Consider the following 20,254-nt stretch of genomic DNA (forward strand, 5'->3'; position numbering starts at 1 on the left):
TTGAGCATCCTTTTAAGTGTCTATTGGCAATCTGGATGTCTTCTTTGGAAAAGTGTCTATTCATGTCTTCTGCCCATTTCTTCACCAGATTATTTGTTTTTCAGGTGTTGAGTTTGGTAAGTTCTTTATAGATTTTGATTACTAACCCTATATCCAGTATGTCATATGCAAATATCTTCTCCCATTCTGTTGGTTGCCTTTGAGTTTTGTTGTTTCCTTTGCTGTGCAGAAGCTTTTGATTTTGATGAGGTCCCAATAGTTCATTTTTGCCTTTATTTCCCTTGTGTTCTGAGACATGTCAAGTAAGAAGTTGCTGTGGTAAGGGTTCCTGGGTGGCTCAGTTTGTTAAGCATCCAACTTCAGCTCAGGTCATGATCTCATGGTTTGTGAGTTTGTGCCCTGCATTGGTCTCTGTTCTGACAGCTCCAAGCCTAGAGCTCCCTTCAGATTCTCTCTCTCTCTCTCTCTCTCTCTTTCTCCCCCCCCCCGCCAGGTCATGCTTTCTCTGTCTCTTTCTCAAAAATAAATAAATAAACACTAAATTAAAAAAAAATTTTTTTAAGTTGCTGAGGCTGAGGTCAAAGAGGTTGTTGCCTGTTTTCTCCTCTAGGATTTTGATGGTTTCATGTCTCACATTCAGGTCTGTCATCCATTTTGAATTTATTTTTGTGTATGATGTAAGAAAGTTGTCCAGTTTCATTCTTCTGCATGTTGCTGTCCTATTCTCCCAGCACGATTTGCTAGAGACTGTCTTCTTTTCCATTGGATACTGTCTCCTGCTTTGTCAAAGATTAGTTGGCTGTATATTTGTGGGTCCATTTCTGGGTTCTCTATTCTATTCCATTGGTCTATGTGTCTGTTTTTGTGCCAATATCACACTGTCTTGATGATTACAGCTTTGTAATATAGCTTGAAGTCTGGGATTGTGATGCCTCCGGCTTTGGTTTTTCTTTTTGAACATTACTTTGGCTATTTGGGGTCTTTGGTGGTTTTGTACAAATTTTAGGATTGTTTGTTCTAGTTCTGTGAAGAATACTGGTGCTATTTTAATTGGGATTGCATTGAATGTGTAGACTGCTTTGCATAATAATCAACATTTTAACATTATTTGTTCTTCCAATCCATGAGCATGGAATTTTACCATTTCTTTGTGTCTTCTTCAATTTCTTTCATAAGTTTTCTATAGTTTTCAGTGTATAGATCTTTTACCTCTTTGGTTAGGTTTATTCCTAGGTATTTTATGTTCTTGGTGTAATTGTAAATGGGATCAATTCCTTGATTTCTCTTTCTGTTTTTCATTATTGGTGTATAGAAAGGCAACCCATTAATGTACATTGATTTTATATCCTGCAACTTTGCTGAATTCATGGATCAGTTCTAGCAGTTTTTTTGGTGGAGTCTTTCTGGTATTCCACATAGAATATCATGTCATCTACAAAAAGTGAAAGTTTGACTTCTTTGTCAGTTTGGATGCCTTTTATTTCATTTTGTTGTCTGATTGCTGAGGCTAGGACTTTCAGCACTATATTAAACAACTGTTGTGAGAGTGGAAATCCCTGTCGTGTTCCTGATCTCAGAAGGAAAATTCTTAGTTTTTCCCCATTGAGAATGATATTAGCTGCAGGACTTTCATATATGGCTTTTATGATATTAAGGTATGTTCCTTCTATCCAAACTTTCTTGAGGGCTTTTATTAAGAAAGGATGCTGCGGGGCATTTGGGTGGCTCAGTCGGTTAAGCATTTAACTTCAGCTCAGGTCATGATCTCATGGTTTGTAAGTTCGAGCCCCTCGTCAGGCTCTGTGCTGACAGCTCAGAACCTGGAGCCTGCTTCGGATTCTGTGTCTCCTTCTCTCTCTGCCCCTTTCCCACTTGTATCTGTCTCTCTCTGTCTCTCAAAAATAAATAAATGTGGGGCGCCTGGGTGGCTCAGTCGGTTGAGCGTCGGACTTCGGCCCAGGTCATGATCTCACAGTTCATGGGTTTGAGACCTGCATCAGGTTCTGTGCTGACAGCTAGCTCAGAGCCTGAAGGCTGCTTCCAATTCTGCATGTCCCTCTCTCTCTAGAGCCCCTCCCCTGCTCATGATCTGTCTCTCTCTGTCTCTCAAAAATAAATAAATGTTAAAATTTTTTTTAAATAAATAAATAAATGTAATTTAAAATTAAAAAAAAAGAAAGGATGCTGTATTTTGTCAAATGATTTTTCTGCATCTATTGACAGGATCATATGGTTCTTAGCCTTTCTTCTATTAATGTGATGTATCACATTGATCGGTTTGTAGAAATATTGAACCAGCCCTGCAGCCCAAAAATGAATCTTCCTTGATCATATTGAATAATTCTTTTAATATATTGTTAAATTTGATTTGCTAGTATCTTGTAGAGAATTTCTGCATCCATGTTCATTAGGCATATTTGCCTGTAATTATCCTTTTTAGTGGGTCTTTGTGTGGTTTGGGAATCAAGGTAATGCTGGCTTCATAGAGTGAATCTGGAAGCTTTCCTTATGTTTCTGTCTTTTTGGAATAGCTTGAGAAGATATGTATTAACTCAGCTTTAAATGTCCAGTAGAATTCCCTTGGGAAGCTGTCTGTCCCAGGACTCTTGGGAGATTTTGATAACCGATCCAATTTCTTTGCTGGTTATGTTCTGTTCAAATTTCCTATTTATTCCTGTTTGGGTTTTGGTGATGTGTGGGTATATAAGAATTTGTCCATTTCTTCTAGATTGTCCAGTTTTTTGGAATATAATTTTTCATAGTATTCTCTGATAATTGTTTGTATTTCTGTGGTGTTGGTTGTGATCTCTCCTCTTTCATTCATGATTTTAACTCTTTGAGTCCTCTCTCTTTTCTTTTTGAGAAGTCTGGCTAGGGGCTTATCAATTTTGTTTATTCTTTCAGGAAACCGACAGTTAGAATCATTGATGTCTTCCACTGTTTCTTGGGATTCTACATTGTTTATTATAGAATATTGTCTTAATCTTTATTATTTCTCTTCTTCTACTGGCTTTGGGCTTTCTTTGCTGCTGTGTTTCTAGTTCCTTTAGGTGTGAGGTTAGGTTCTGTTGTTGGGATCTCCCTTGCTTCGTGAGATAGTCCTGGATTGCAATGTATTTTCCTCTTAGGACTGCCTTTACTCCATCCCAAAGGGTTTGGACTGCCATGTTTTCATTTTCATTTGCTTTCATATATTTTTATTTATTCTTTAATTGCCTGGTTGACCCATTTATTCTTTAGTAGGATGTTCTTTAACCTCCGTGTATTTGGAGGCTTTCTAAATTTTTTCTTGTGGTTGATTTTGGAAACTTCCATATACACTCCTGAAGAATGTGTATTCTGCTTTTGGATGAAAACTTCTGAATACATTTGTTAAGTCCAGTGTATCATTCAAGGCCATTGTTTTCTTATTGATTTCCTGCCTAGATGGTCTTTCCATTGCTATAAGTGGAGTATTAATGTCACTTACAATTACAGTAGAATTATACAGTATAATTATCAATGTTTGTTTATGTTTGTGATTAATTTGATTTATATATTTGGCTGCTTAACATTGGGAGCATAAACATTTACAGTTGTTACCTCTTCTTGATGAATATAGCCATTAATTATGATATGATGCCCTTCTTCATTTATTGTTACAGTTTTGGTTTAAAATCTAGTTTGTCTGATATAAGTATGTCTACTCCAGTTTTCTTTTGGCATCCAGTAGCATGATAGATGGTTCTCCATTCCTTCATTTATAATCTGCAAGTGTCTTTAGGTCTAAAATGAGTCTCTTGTAGGTAGCATATATGTGGATCTTGTTTTTTTCATCCATTCTGATACCCTCTGTCTTTTGATTGGGACATTTAGCCCATTTACATTCAGAGTTATTTTTGAAAGTTATGGAATTAGTGTCATTGTGTTATCTGTAGTCTTGTGCTTGTGGTGATGTCTCTGGTTCTTTGTAGTCTTTGCTGCTTTCCACCACAGAGTCCCCTTTAGGATCTCTTGCAGGGCTGATTTAGTGGTCATGAACTCCTTCAGTATTTTGTTTGTCTGGGAAAGACTTTATTTCTCCTTCTATTCTGAATGACAGCCTTCCTAGATAAAGTATTCTTAGCTGCATATTTTTCCTATTCAGCACACTGAATATTTCCTTCCAGCCTGCCAAGTTTTAGTGGGCAGGTGTGCTACTACCTTTATGTGTCTCCCCTTGTGGGTTAAGCTCATTTGTCCCTAGCTGCTTTCAGAATTCTTTCATTATCTTTGTATTTTGCCAGTTTTCACTATAATATGTTTTGGTGTTGACCTATTTTTGTTTATTTTGAAGGGAATTCTCTGTGCCTCCTGGAGTTGAATGTCTGCTTCCTTCCCCAAATTAGGGAAGTTTTCAGCTACAATTTGTTCAAATAAGTCTTCTGCCCCTTTCTTCTTCTTCTGGAACTCCTATGATATGGATATTATTTCATTTTATTGAATCACTTAGGTCTCTAAATCTTTCCTCACAGTCTAGTAATTTCCTATTCCTCTTTTTCTCAGCGTCATCATTTCCCATAATTTTATCTACTATTTCACCTATTTTCCCCTCTGCTTCTTCCATCCTTAATGTCACTGCATCTAGCTTATTTTGCATCTCACTTACAACATTTCTTAATTCTTCATGACTATTTCTTAGGTCCTTGATCTCTGCAGCTATAGATTCTCTGCTGTCTTCTATGCCCTTTTCAAGCCTAGTTGTTAGTCTTGTGACTATTATTCTAAATTCATGTTCAAATATATCCTTTACATCTATTTTGAGGAATTCTCTGCCCGTTATTTCTTCCTAGAATTTCTTTTGAGGAAAATTCTTCCTTTTGAACATTTTGGCTAGCTTTCTGTCTTTTATGTGTCTTAATACCTTGTTATGTGCCTTGCACCTAAGAGTATTACTATATTAAAAAGGGGTCATACACTGTCCAGAGCCTGGCAATTCAAGAAATGTTTTTGGAGTGTGTTGGTGCATCCTGTTGCATATTTGGTTGCTTTATCTCACTGGTCCTAGTGGTGGATTGCATCAGGTGTGTTTTGATTTGTTCATTGAAGTAACCCTGAAAAAAAATGGGGGTAGGAAAAGGAGAAGCCTTATCCTATACAGAGAGAGAAATGACAGGGGTGGAAAAAATAATACCAAGCAGAGAATCAAAGAAACTATAAGGCTTAATCCAGAGAAAGTGAGAGAGAGGAAAATAAAGAAGAAAAAGATACAGAAAAGGTGTAAAAAGAATAGAGTAAAAATCACTGATTAAACAAAGAAACATCCAGAACAGAGGAAAAAACATCCAGAACAGAAGAAGAAACAAAAAAGCCCAGACTAACACAGAAAACTGCAGGACAGTTGTCTGGGGGTGCTTGGGCCTGGTGGCTGTGCTGATCTGGAGAGGCTGTCTGGGTAGGTCAGTGACAATCTCACCCCCATAGATAAGTAATTACCAGGCACAGAGGGGCTGCGTTTGGTGTAAGCAGTCCTGCCTCCACTGGGGACCTCTGTCCTGTTCCCTGAAGCCCCACTGTGTTGGTGATGGGGTGAAAAATGGCAACACCCCAATATCTCCTTCCCACTACCTGGTGTCTCCAACCATGCAGTTGAGGCAGCTCTCATCAAGTAGCAAGGGCTTGCTACTAGCTTGTTCTGCTCCACAGTCTTCCGCGCCTTTTAGGCGCTCAGTGGGGATTCAAAACCTGATGTCTTGAAGGATCCCATTTCCCATGGACCGGATTCTGGAATATTGCCACTCTCTCTGCGCTGGTGACAAAGGGTCTCTGGCTGGCACCTGCCGAGTCTTTTGTCCTTGGAGGGGCAACATACTCTCTTCCAACAGTACTCAAGGAAGGAGAATGCTGTCTCCCAGTGCACCCCCAGAAATGGATACTAAGGGGCTGGCTTCCCTCCCCCCAGGGGCATGCACACAGCCATCTGTGGTTGGAGAAAATCATACAACTCTAAATACTCTGATCTTCACTACTAAGGACTAAGGCTATTTGCAGAGTAAAAACTGGCTCTCTCCTCATTTGTTGTCCCACAATCCATGGTCCTTAGAGGTTTTTCTCTTGTCCAACTACAATCCCACCACCCTCCCTTTTGTTTCTCCACTGAAGGGGTCCCCTCCTCCAGTGCTTATGCCGCCTGTTTTATCTCTCCCACAAACATGCGCCTCTGTCCCCCTGAGCTGTCTCTTTCTACCTGTGGATATTTTTCTGTCACTCCAGACCCTGAATTCCTGGTATTCCAAGGGTTCTTACCTCAATACTGCTGTGTTTAAGGGATGAGGAAATTTCTGATCCCCCTACTTCTCTGCCATCTTGACTCACCCTTGGCATACAAAATTTTAAGGCAGAAGTAAAACTTTCACTATTTGCAGAGGCCATAATATTACATATAGATCCCTTAGGACCCATCCAAAAAATTACTAGAACTGGGGAGGCCTGGCTGGCTCATTTGATAGAGCATGAAACTCTTAATCTCAGGGTTGTGAGTCCAAACCCCATGTTGGGAATGGCGCCTGCTTAAAAAAAATTACTAGAAGTAATAAATAAATTCAGCAATGTTACAGACTACAACATTAATATACAGAGATCTGTTTTACTTCTGCACAATAATAATGAAGTTCCAGAAAAATTAAGAAAATAGTCCCATGTACAATTGTACCAAAACTAAAAACTACATAAGTTTATCCATACTTTATCCAAAGAGGTGAAAGACTTCTACTGTGAAAACTATAAAACACTGATCAGAGAAATTGAAGATCACACAAATGGAAAGATATAACATGCTCATGAATCGGAAGAATTAATCTTGTTAGCAAGTCCATTCTGTCCCAAGCAATCAACAGATTAAATGCAATTCCTATCAAAATACAAATAGCAGTTTTCACAGAACTAGAACAGATACTCCTAAAATTTGTATGGAACCGCAAAAGACTCCAAACAGACAAAGCAATCTTGAGAAAGAAGAATCAAGCTGGAGTATGAGAGTCCCAGAATTTGAGACATACCTCAAAGCTGCACTAATCCAAACATTATGGAATAGGCACAAAAATCGACATATAGATCAATGGAACAAAATTAAGAGTTCAGGAATAAACCTATACTTGTATGGTCAATTAATCTACAACAAAGGAGGCATGAATATCCAGCGGGAAAAAAGTTAGTCTTTTCAACAAATGTTGGGAAAACTGGACAGCTACATGCAACAGAATGGAACTAGCCCACCTTCTTACCTTACACACAAATAAAATCACAATGGACTGAAGACCTAATGTGAGACCTGAAACCATAAAACTCCCAGATGAAAATGCAGGCAGTAATTTCTTCGACATTAATTGGAGAAACATTTTGCTAGATACATATTCTCTGTCAAGGGAAACAAAAGCAAAGCTAAACTATTGGGAGTATACCAAAATAAATATTTTGCACAGTAAAGGAAACCATCAGCAAAAACAAACAAACAAACAAACAAACAAAAAAGACAATCTACTAAATAAGAGAAGATATTTGCAAATGACATATCTGATAGGGGGTTAATATCCAAAATATATAAAGGATTTCTACAAATCAACACTAACCCTCCTCCATCCATAATAATCCAATTAAAAATGGGAAGAGGACCTGAATAGACATTTTTTCCAAAAAAGAGATACAGATGGCCAACAGACACATGAAAAGATAGTCTTCATCACTAATTATGAGGAAAATTCAATTAAAGTAATGAGATATCACTGTCAGATATCATCTGTCAGAATGTCTCAAATCAAGAAGACAAGAAATAACAAGTGTTAGTGAGGATGTGGAGAGAAAAAAGAGCTTCATGCACTGCTAGTAATAATGCAAATTGGTGAAGCCACTGTGGAAAACAGTCTCTCAAAAAATTAAAAATAGTATTACCATGTGATCCAGTAATTCCACTACTGGGTTTTTACCCAAAGAAAACACAAATGCTATTTTTAAGAGATATATGCACCCCTTTGTTTATTGTAGCATTATTTACAGTACCCAAGATATGGAAACAATCCATGTATCCATCAATAGATGAATGGCTGAAGAATAGGTGGCACATATATACAATGTAAATTATTTAACCATTTAAAATATGAAATCTTGCCATTTGCAACTATATGGATAAACTTGGAGAGTATAATGCTAAGTGAAATGAATCAGAGAAAAACAAATAACCATATAATATCACTCATATGTGGAATTTAAGAAAAAACAAGTGAACAAAGAGAAAAAGAGACAAATAACAACAACAAAAAACTAGACTCTTAAATACAGAGAGCAAACCGGTGGTTGCCAGAGAAGAGGTGGGTGGGATACTGATGAAATAATAAAGGGCATAAGAGTATGCTTATCCTGATGAGCATTGAGCGATGTATAGAATTGCTGAATCATCATATTGTATGTACACCTGAAGGTAATATAACACTGTATGTTAATTATTCTTGATTTTTTTAAAAAAGGAAAGATACTAGATAATTTGCAGAGTGAAGGAGCACAATAACTGAACTGAAAAAATGCACTGGAGGGATTCAACAGTAGACTAATGAAGTAGAAAAAAATCAGTGACTGGAAAATAGGTCAGTGTAACTCACCCAAAAAGAGCAACAAAAAGAAAAAAGAAATTTAAAATGTGAATATAACTTAAGGGAAATGTGAGACAACATCAAGCAGAATGGTATTTGCAATATAGGATCTCAGAGGGAGAAAGGAGGAAGAAAGGAGCAGAAAATTTACTTGAAGAAATAATGGTTGTAATGTTCCCTATCTTGTGGAAGAAAACATATATCCATGTCCAGGATGTACAAAATTCCAAATAAGATGAACCCAAAGAGATCCACACCAAGGCACAATATAATTAAAAGATCCAAAGTTAAAGAAATAATTTTTTATTTTTTATTTTTTTATGTTTATTATTTATTAAGAGAGAGACAGAGCACAAGCAGGGGAGGGTTAGAGAGAGAGGGAGACACAGAATCTGAAGCAGACTCCAGGCTCCAAGGTGTTAGCACAGAGCCTGACGTGGGGTTCAAATTCACCAACAGTGAAATCATGACCTGAGTGGAAGTTGGACACTTAACCGACTGAGCCACCCAGGTGCCCCAAAGAAATTATTTTTTAAATGGCAAGAGAATAGCAACTTATTATGTACAAGGTAACCAGTTGATATTTCATCAGAAGCTTTTCATATCAGAATGGAGTGGCCCAATATATTTAAAGTATTAAAAGCAAAAAAAAAATTTTTTTTAAACCAAGAATATCTTACCTGGCAAGGTTATTGTTCAGAACTGAATGTGAGATAGTTTTGCAGACAAGTGAAAGCAAAAATTCATCACCACTAAACTGGTCTTGCAAAAAATGTTAAAGAGTAGCAAATAATAAAATGTACTATCTATGAAAGTAAAAATCTCACAGGTAAAGGCAAAAATATAGTAAGGTTAGTGAATTAACCACTTATAAAAATTAAAAGACAAAAGCAGTAAAACTAACTATAACTATAATAATTAGTTAAGGGATACATAAAATAAAAAGATGTAAAATGTGATATCAAAAACAAAATAGGGAGAAATGTAGAGTTTTCAGAATGTGTTCAAATTTAAGTTACTACCAACTCGAGACTGATATATATAGAAACTGTTACATAGGACCCTCATGGTAACCATAAAGCAAAAACCTGCCTATACTCTGAAGGTAATGAAAAAAGAATCAAAACATAACACTAAAGAAATTCATCAACTCACAAGGGAAGAGAGCAGAGAAGAAAGGAACAGAGAAGAATGACAGAAACAGCCAAAAAAACAATTAACAACGGCAGTAAGTACATACCTATTAATAATTAATTTAAATATAAATAGACTAAAGTCTCCAACCAAAAGACATGGAGTAACTGGAATGGATAAACAAAACAAGACTCAACTATGTTTCTTGGAAGAGACCCAATTCAGGTCTCAAATCACACACACAGACTAAAAGTGAAAGGACGGAAAAAGATTTCATACAAATGGAAATGAAAAGAAAGCTGGAATAGCTGTGCTAATATCAGACAAAATAAACTTTAAAACAAAAACTATAATAAAAAGACAAAAGACATTACATAGCTAAAGGTTTCAATCCAATAAGATGGTATAATATTTGTAAATATTTACTCACCAACCTAGGCGAAAGTATATAAATAAAGTATTGACAAAGAGAAATTGACAGTAATACAATAATTATAAGTGACTTTAATATCCCACTTACATTATTGTATATATCATTCAGACAGGAAATCAATAAAAAACTTCAGCCTTAAATGACCCATTAGACCAGATTGACTTAATAGATATAGATAGAATATTTCAGCAAAAATCATTAGAATACACTTTCGTCAGGATTACATTCTACAGGATACATCAGACTTACCTAAAGCAAGTCTCAATAAATTTAAGAAGATTGAAATCATATCAAGATCTTTTCTTTCCTTTTTAAAAAAATTTAATGTTTATTTACTTTTGAAGGAGAGAGACAGAGTATGAGCCAGGCAGGGGCAGAGAGAGAGAGGGAGACACAGAATCCAAAGCAGGGTCCAGTCAGCACAGAGCCTATTGTGGGGCTTGAACTCAAGAGCTGTGAGATCATGACTTGAGCTGAAGTCAGATGCCACCCAGGTGCCCCTCAAGATCTTTTCTGACCACAATAGTATGAAACTAGATATTAACTACAAGAAGAAAACTGGAAATATCACAAAGATGTGGATATTAAACACCATGCAAATGAACAAACAGTGAGTCAATAAAGTAATAAAAGGAGAGATAAAAAAATACAAAAACTACAAGAAGACAGATTAAAATGAAATACAACAACCCAAAAATGCATGCAGAAAAATTAGTTCTAAGAGGGAAGTTCATATTGATACAGGCCTACTACCTCAAGACACAAGAAAAATCTCAAATAACCTAAATTCACACCTAAAGGAACTAAAAAAATAAAAGAACAAAGCCCAAAGTTAGCAGAAGTAAATAAATAATAAATATCAGAAAAGAAATAAATGAAATAGAGACTAAAATCTCACTTGATCATGGTGAGTAATTCTTTTAATGTTTTGTTGGATTCAATTTGCTAGTATCTTGTTGAAAATTTTTGCATCATTGTTCATCAGGGGTATTGGTCTACAATTCTCCTTTTCATTGGGGTCTTTGTCTGGTTTTGGAATTGGGGTAATGTTGGCCTCATAGAATGAATTTGGAAGCTTTCTTTCCATTTCTATTTTTTTGTAACAGTTTCCAAAGAATAGGTATTATTCTTCTTTAAATGTTTGGTAGAATTCTGCTGGGAAGCTATAAGTCATTCAGAGAAAGAAAAATACCATATGACTTCACTCATATGTGGAATTTAAGAAACAAAACAGGTGAACATAGGGGAAGGGAAGGAAAAATAAAGTAAGATAAAAACTGAGAGGGAAGCAAACAATAAGAGACTCTTTTTTTTCTTTTCTTTTTTAAAATAGTTTATTGTCAAATTGGTTTCCATGCAACACCCAGTGCTCTTTCCCACAAGTGCCCTCCACCATCACCACCACTCCCCCTTCCCCTTCAACCCTCAGTTCATTTTCAGCATTCAATAGTCTCTCAAGTTTTGCATCCCTCTCTCTCCCTAACTCTCTTTCCCTCTTCCCCTCCCCCTGGTCCTCCATTAGGTTTCTCCTGTTCTCCTGTTAGACCTATGAGTGCAAACATATGGTATCTGTCCTTCTCTGCCTGACTTATTTCTCTTAGCATGACACCCTCGAGGTCCATCCACTTTGCTACAAATGGCCATATTTCATTCCCTCTCATTGCCATGTAGTACTCCATTGTGTATATATACCACATCTTCTTGATCCGCTCATCAGACTCTTAATTATAGAAGACAAACTGAGTGTTGCTGGAGGGGAGAGGGTGGAAGGATGGGGGATGGACACTAAGGAGGCACTTGCTGGGATGAGCACTGGGTGTTATACGTAAGTGATGAATCCCTAGATTTTACTCCTGAAACCGATGCTACAGTACATATTAACTAATATAAATTTAAATAAACCCTTGGAAGAAAATGAAGGCTCAAATAAATCAGAAAGTAAAGAGAAGTTACAACTGATAGCACAGAAATACAACAGATAGTGAGACACTACTTGAACTATTATATGCCAACAAACTGGACAACTTAGAAGAACAGAATAAATTCCTAGAAACATACAATTTTCTAAGACTGAATCATGAAGAAAAAGAAAATCTGAATAAGGTAATTACTAGTAAGGAAATTGACTCAGTAAACAAAAACCTCCCAACAAAGAAAAGCTCAGGAATAGATAGCTTCACTGATGAATACTATCAAGCATTCAAAGAGATTTAATATCTATCTTTAAAATATTCCAAAGAATTGAAGAGGATGTAATGCTTCTATACTCATTTTATGAGACCAGCATTACCTTGGTACCCAAACAAGGACACTACAACAAAATAAAATTACAGGTCAATATCCCTGATGAATATAGATGTAAACATCCTCAACAAACTATTAGCATACCAAATTCCCCAATACATTTAAAGAATCAGACACCATCATCAAGTGAGATTTATTCTAGGAATGCAAAGATAGTTCATCATTTGCAAATCAATGAACATTATACACTACATTAACAAAATGAAGGATAAAAAGCATTTGATCATCTCAATAGATGCAAAAAAAGCACTTGACAAAATTCCACATTATAATAAAAACTCTCAACAAGGTAAATATGGAGGGAACATACCTCAACAAAATAGAGGTCATATATGACAACCCCACAGCAAACTGCAAGAAGAAATAAAAGGCATCCAAATAGGAAAGGAAGAAGTCAAACTGCCACTATTTGCAGATGACAAATCCTAAAGACCTCACCAAAAATTTGTTAGAATAATAAATGAATTCAGTAAAAGCTGTAGGACACAAAATAATTATACAAAAATTTTGTTGTTTCTATACACCAATAACACTATCAGAAAGAGAAATTAAGAAAATAATCTTGCTTCCAATGGCATCAGAAAGAATAAGTACTTAGATATAATTTAAACAGAGAAGTAAAAGACCTGTACACTGAAAACTCTAAGACTTTGATGAAAGAAACTGAAGAAAGCACAAATAAATGGAAAAATATTCCATGCTCATAGGTTGAAAGAATTAATATTGTTAAAACATCCATACTACCTAATGCAATCTCTGTAAAAATTCCAATGTCATTTTTTTACAGTAGTAGAACAAATAATTCTAAAATATGCATAGGAACCTTAATAGCCAAAACAATCTCGGAAAATAAGAACAAAGCTGGACATATCATGCTCCCTGATTTCAAAATATACCACAAAGCTGCAGTGTTCAAAACAATATAGTATTGGCATTAAAACAGACATGTAGATCATTTGAATGGAATAGAGCCCAGAAATAAACCCATACATATTTGGTCAATTAATTTATGACAAAGAAGGCAAGAACATACAATGGAGAAAGGGCAATTTCTTCAATTAATGGTGTTGGGAAAACTGGACAACTACATGTAAAACAGTGAAACTAAATGACTATCTCACATCCACACAAAAATTAACTCAAAATTGATTAAAGACTAAAATATAAGACCATAACTACAAAACTCCTTGAAGAAAACAAAGACATTAAGCTCCTTGACATTGGTCTTGGCAACATTTTTTTGGATCTGACTCCAAAGGCAGTGGCAACAAAAGCAAAAATAAATAAGTGTGACTACATCAAACTAAAAAGCTTCTATACAGCAAGAGGTATCATTAAAAAAATAATAAGAATAAAAGAAAACCTACTGAATGGGAGAAAATATTTGCAAATGATATTTCTGACAAAGGGCTAATATCCAAAATATATGAAGAATTTATACAAATTAATAACATAAAACAAAACAATCTGATTAAAATGTGGGAAGAGGATCTAAATAGATTTTTTTTCAAAGAAGACATATAAATGGCTAACAGGTACATGAAAAGATGCTTAACATCACTAATCATCAGGGAAATGCAAATCAAAACCACAATGAGATATCATGTCATACCTGTCAGAATAGCTCTTAACAAAAAGAAAAGAAATAACAAATGTCGGAGAGATGTGGAGGGGAAGAACCCTCCTACATTGTTGGTGGGATTGTAAATTGGTGCAGCCAGCATGGAAAGCAGGATGGAGGATCCTCAAAAAATTAAAAATAGAAATACCATATGATCCAACAATTCCACTCCCGTATATTTATCTGAATAGGAACACACCTATTTGAAAAAATACATGCACTCCATATGTTCATTGCAACAGTATTTATAATAGCAAAGCCATAGACACAACCTAAGTGCTCATTGATGGATGAATGGATAAAGAAGATGTGGTATTTATATACAAGAGAATGCTACTCAGCCATAAAAGAGAAGGAAATCTTACCATTTGTGACAACAAGGATGGACCTAAAGGGTACTGTGCTAAGTAAAATAAGTTAAACAGATAAAGACAAATACTCTATGATTTCATTTACATGTGGAACTAAAAAACAAAACAAGTGAACAAACAAAACAAAACTCTAGATACAGAGAACAGATTGATAGTTATCAGAAGGGGATGGGGTTGGAATGTGGACAAAAAGTGTGAAGGGGTCCATCTCATGGTGGTGAATGATAATCAAACTTATTGTGGCGATCACCTTTAGTTCATACAAATACCAAATTATTATATTGTAGACCTGAAACTAATATAAAGTCAATTTTACCTCAATTAAACAAACAAAGTGGATTCCATATATGTAAGATAGCCTCAGTGTGCCAAGCCTTTGCTAACTACCCAGGTATTAATCCTGCCCTTCATACCGATTTATCTCCTCAAGCTGTATTCTGCTCAAAGCTCACCCTCCAAATACAAAACTGTTGTTTTATGACTTTAATGATTTCCCATTTTATTCTAGATATGTAACTTATAAAATGATATTGTACAGTTTTTAGGCTGGGCAGTTTCTGAATTATTTTTATACACAAATGACATTGTATTTAAACTTGCAGTATGATATAAAGGCCTTATTTCTCTGGGTCATACCAGCTGAGTCATGGTTTGGGCAAAAAGAAGTAGTTTGGCATAGTCAAAAGCATGCAAGTTTAATTCTGGCTTTTTCCAACTGTGTGATCATAGGCAAGTCACTTAATCACACGAGCCTCTGTTTTCCAAATAAAATGGGAATAATCCTTACTTTTGCTAACTGGTTCAAGATGGGGACTTGAACACATATATTTATTCCCTCTTCCTCTTAGGACTCAATTATAATTATACACACACACAAAAAGGTACAATACCAAAAGCGGTTTGGAAAACAAAGGATAGACACTATCAGCAAATTTCTGAAAGACCAAGTACATGGGACAACACTGAGTGCCAGAAGCCATAGCCCAGGATATGTTTGGACGGTCTCGCAGAAGACGAGGAAGCCTCCCTAGGTGCTAGGATCTGGCAGAGTTTGGGGACTTGGAGAAGTGAGTAGAGTGCAGAGAAGACAGAAGACAGTAAAAATATATGAAACAGTCATCCTCCACACTACTGGTCAACTCTGGTACCAAGAACCCCATGAACTCGGTGCCCAACTACACACAGAAAGCAACCAGTAAATGACCAGGGGGGACTTTCTTAAAGACACTGAAGGATCTATCTGAGAAAACATGGGCAGTAGAGTCGTGGTCTGTGTCCAGCACAAAGCCATCTACATGCTGGCCTTTGAGAGGCCTCAGCATAACGATCAGGCTTCTTACCAGTCCCCCTACCTTGACGCCTGCCAGTCAGCAAGTTCCACAGGAGACCTTGCTCCTGTCTCATTCTTAGGGCAGCCGGACAGCTGAGAATCACCAAACATTCGAGAAAAGCCTACAGTATGATGAAAAAAGATAAACATAGAAAAACCAACCCCAGAGGAAAATATAGAATTCAGGAAATATAATAAGAGTCAAATGAAAATCCTATAATATTAATTATTTGTCCCTAAGGGGATGTGAAATGATATTCTCTCTATTAAACAAAAACCACAATGCCATAAAAAGGAAAAATCAGAAATTGGGACAGATGGGGTTCCTGGCTGGCTTAGTTGGTGGAGCATGTGACTTGATCTTGGGGTTGTGAGTTCAAGCACCACACTGAGTGTGGAGATTACTTAAAAATAAAATCTTAAAAGAAAATAAGACAGAACCCTTGGAAACAAAAATTCAAGAGAGGATTGTGAAATAAATTAAAGGAAATCTCTCAAAACCTGGAGTAAAAATATACAAAATATGAGACCATAAACACACAAACACATAGAAGATTGATCCAGAGGGGATGCAATAAGAGACTAAAAGGAATTCTGGAAAGAACAGAGAAATTGAGGGGGAAAAGATGCCCAAGAAATAATACAATGAAAATTCCACTACTAAAGATATGAGCTTTCAATTAAAAAGGACTTCTTAAGGGGTACCTGGGTGGCTCAGTCGGTTATGTCGCTGACTTTTGATTTTGGTTCAGGTCCTGATCTCACAGTTTGTGCGTTCAAACCCCACAGAGGGCTCTATGCTGACAGTGTGGAGCCTGCCTGGGATTCTTTTTCTCTCCCTTTCTCTCTATTCCTCCCCCACTTGTGCTCTCTCTCTCTCTCACAAAGTAAATAAGCTTAAAATTTTTGTTTTAAAAAAGGGCCTCCTGAGTTTTGATTAGGGGGAGTGGAAAAGGCCACACATCATATGGAAGTTTTAGAACAAGTTATACAGAAAAGATCCCAAGAATTCTCCTGGGGTGAGGGACCCGCAGCTTCTACGAGAACAAGAATCATAGTGGCATTAGATTTCTCCGTACCCCTACTAGAAACGGTGGTGTCATAGCCTCAGAATTTAGGGGAATAATGATTTTCCACTCAGGAAACCTATAGCCAGGCAAATTAGTTGTGAGGGCAAAATAAAACTTTGTTAGGCACACAGGGGCACCTGGGTGGCTCAGGGGGTTAATCATCCGACTATAGCTCAGGTCATGAGTTCGAGTCCTACATCCAGCTCTGTGCAGACAGCTCAGAGCCTGGAGCCTGCTTCAGATTCTGTCTCCATCTTTCTCTCTCTGCCCCTCCCCTGCTCATGCTCTGTCTCTCTCTCAAAAATAAATAAACATTTTAAAAAATAAAAAATAAAAACCCTTGTTAGGCATGCAGAGACTCAGAAAGCTTACTGGGCATACACCTTTCTTAGGAAGTTATTTGAGCCTGTAATCCAGTAAAATAGCCAAGTAAGGTCGGACGACATGGGATCAAGAAACAATGTTACCAAGAATATTAGCTGTGTAGTGTCTCATATTTGAAGAATAGGGGTCTAGGAAATAAAGGAATTTCACAGAGCATAGAGTTGGAGGATTCCAAGTACTAGAATGGGCAAGATGGCACAGATTTTCTCTTTGAATAAGAAAACACCAGGAAAAGAAAAAGAAGCATGATTTTGAGCAGTTGGGTAGTACAGAGTTGTGACACTGAATGCAAACAAGGAGTCACACTTCTTGGCTTGCTGTGAAGGAAAGTTTTATAAATATAATTGTGTTAATGACATTTATTACAGTAAGTCTATTAGACTGTAGTCTATAGACAGTAAGTCTGTTAGGCTCTGACTCTACCCTAAGGACAAACGTTAGAAGACAGTATAGTTACAGAATGGAATGTAAATACTCTCAGTCACGGAAATCTAAGGCTCAGAGTACAGCTTCAAGAATAGTTCGGAGGTGGAAGTGGAGAGAGGGGGCACTTGGCTGTCAGTTAGAAGAACATGTGACTCGATCTCAGGGTTGTAAGCTTCCGCCCCACATTGGATGTTGGGTGTAGAGGTTACTTAAATAAACTTCAAAAAAAGATGGAAGTGGAGATGGCGGTTGTAGGAGTCACCAGCTCAAATATCCTCTCACAAAAATCCTGCTCCACCACGGCAGAAGAGATGCTGTTTCCATTTAAAAGCAAACGTTTAAGGAGATTAAAGTTGCAAAAGTAAACAATAGAACTAAAAATAGTGACGTAACTATTGTGTGGGTGTGTGCGTGGAGAGGGGTGATATTAAGCGATCTGCATCTTTACCTGTCACTGCAAGACTCCATAAGTAATGTCAGGAAAATGTGGCTCAGTCATATTTGCATGGTCGGAGAGCACCAACAAGAGACGTCGAAGCCAAGGAGGTAAAAGTGGTTTGTTTGTTCAAAGTAAGATGGAGGCTGGAGCTAAAGAGCAAGGAACTTTGCGTTGTAAATTCTCCTGTACTATTTCCCCCTCCCCACTTTAACGAAGCACAACCCAAGCATAACAATCCTGCCTTACAGGTTTATGGTGAGGGTCAGGGATACGGCCTGTTACGAAAACCTGGAAATCCAATCCATGAGCCATCCCGTGGTTGTTCTTAGCACAATTAGCTCCTGGTGTTGTTGCCAGACCTCAGCCCCTCTCTGGTTTTTTGTGTTTTTGTGTTTTTGTTTTTATTTTCCCTTCCTTGGGGAACCTGGATGGCTCCTGCCTCCAGCTGCCCTGTCCTGTCTACTGTCTCTCCCGGCATCGGCTGTGCGGCTTGTCTCGCACTGCCCACCTCTGTCGCGGATGCCGCCCCTGCTGCCGGGACCCAGATCCTCCTGTGGTTATTGCCGTTGTCAGTTTCTCCCTCATCTGTTGCCAAAACAGAAGCAGCATTTTTTAATTCTTCATTGATGGACATAAATTTATTGTATAAATGCATGCACTTAAAATTTAATATTTAGGTCACAATCATGTAATTAATGACTCAAACATATAGCTCAAGATATACAAAACCTTGTATCTGATTTTGGTGTTTCTGAACTTTACACTGCAGAACTGCTTTAAAAACAAGGCTCATCATATATGCTTGTTACAGAAGATGTGAAAATAGATGTAATTGTTCCATTCATCTTCATCATCTTGGGGTACAAAAAAATCCCATTTTCTTAAAATTAGGTGACCCTAAGCCCTCATACCACTTCTGAAGAAGAGCCTCTTTTTCTTCCTTGAGTCCTTTGGCCTGAAATCCTTCCCAGACCTCCAGGGATGCTTACATCTCCTCTTCCTGAGGTGTCACTCTGGCCAGAAATCTGGAAGTCATCCTAAACTTCTCCCTCCTCTTCATTCTTCAGATCTACTCAGTATTGAGTCCTTGGGGAAATTAAGCACCCTGCCCAGGTCACATAGCTTCTTGTGGGTGGGCCTTAAGCATCCAAATCTAGTGTTTAGCAGGCTTAGGTTAAAGCACACAGTTCTTTGGTAGGGTTGTGCTTGGTGGGGCGGTGTGGCGGAAGGCCCCATGGAGGACGTGAATGGAATAAAGCCTCTCCCAGTTCCCCTCCACTTCCCTTTCCAAGAACCTTCTCTTGGCATCTTTGCTATCCTATGGCTACTGAGTGCCAAAGACAGGGCTCACTGCCTTGGTGAGTTTTCATGTCAAACTCTTACCTTTTTTCTTATTTTTTTTTCAAAATCTTATGAATAAAATGTTCAAATAATCAGAAGAGTTGAAGGCATGTACAGTCACACACCTCTATCCACCCCCAGACTTCAACAACTGTTAACATTTGGTATGCTTGTTTTATTTATGTTAGGTTGAACCTTATGAAATTGTAATAGGAAACAGTTGAATAGAAACGATCTCCTAGAGTTCATTCTTGTGTGTGTGTGTGTGTGTGTGTGTGTGTGTGTGTATGTTGCTGAACAATTTGAAAATATGTTGCAGATTTACATGACCCTTCAAAATGTATCTTTCAAGAATGACATTCTTCTACAAAACCATATTATTATCACCCCTAAGAAAATGATCCTCAGGGTGCCTGATTGGCTCAGTCAGTTAAGCGTCTGACTTCAGCTCAGGTCATGATCTCATGGTTCATGGGTTTGAGCCCGGCGTCAAGCTCTGTGCTGACAGCTCAGAACCTGGAGCCTGCTTCTGATTCTGTGTCTCCCTCTCCCTCTGCCCCTCATGCCCATTCATGCTATGTCTCTCAAAAATAAATAAAAATGGTAAAAAAAATTTTTTTAAAGAAAACAATTCTCTAAAATAATCTAATATCCAGTCCATATAATATCCAGTCTATTTCTGATTCAGAATGCAATCAAGATTTATGCATTGCATTTGATTATGTCTTCTTTTACACTAGATCATCCCTCCACATACTCTTTTTATAAAATGATATTGAAGAGTGCCCGAGTGGCTCAGTC

Source organism: Suricata suricatta, chromosome 4, assembly GCF_006229205.1.
Source record: "Suricata suricatta isolate VVHF042 chromosome 4, meerkat_22Aug2017_6uvM2_HiC, whole genome shotgun sequence".
NCBI lineage: Eukaryota > Metazoa > Chordata > Mammalia > Carnivora > Herpestidae > Suricata > Suricata suricatta.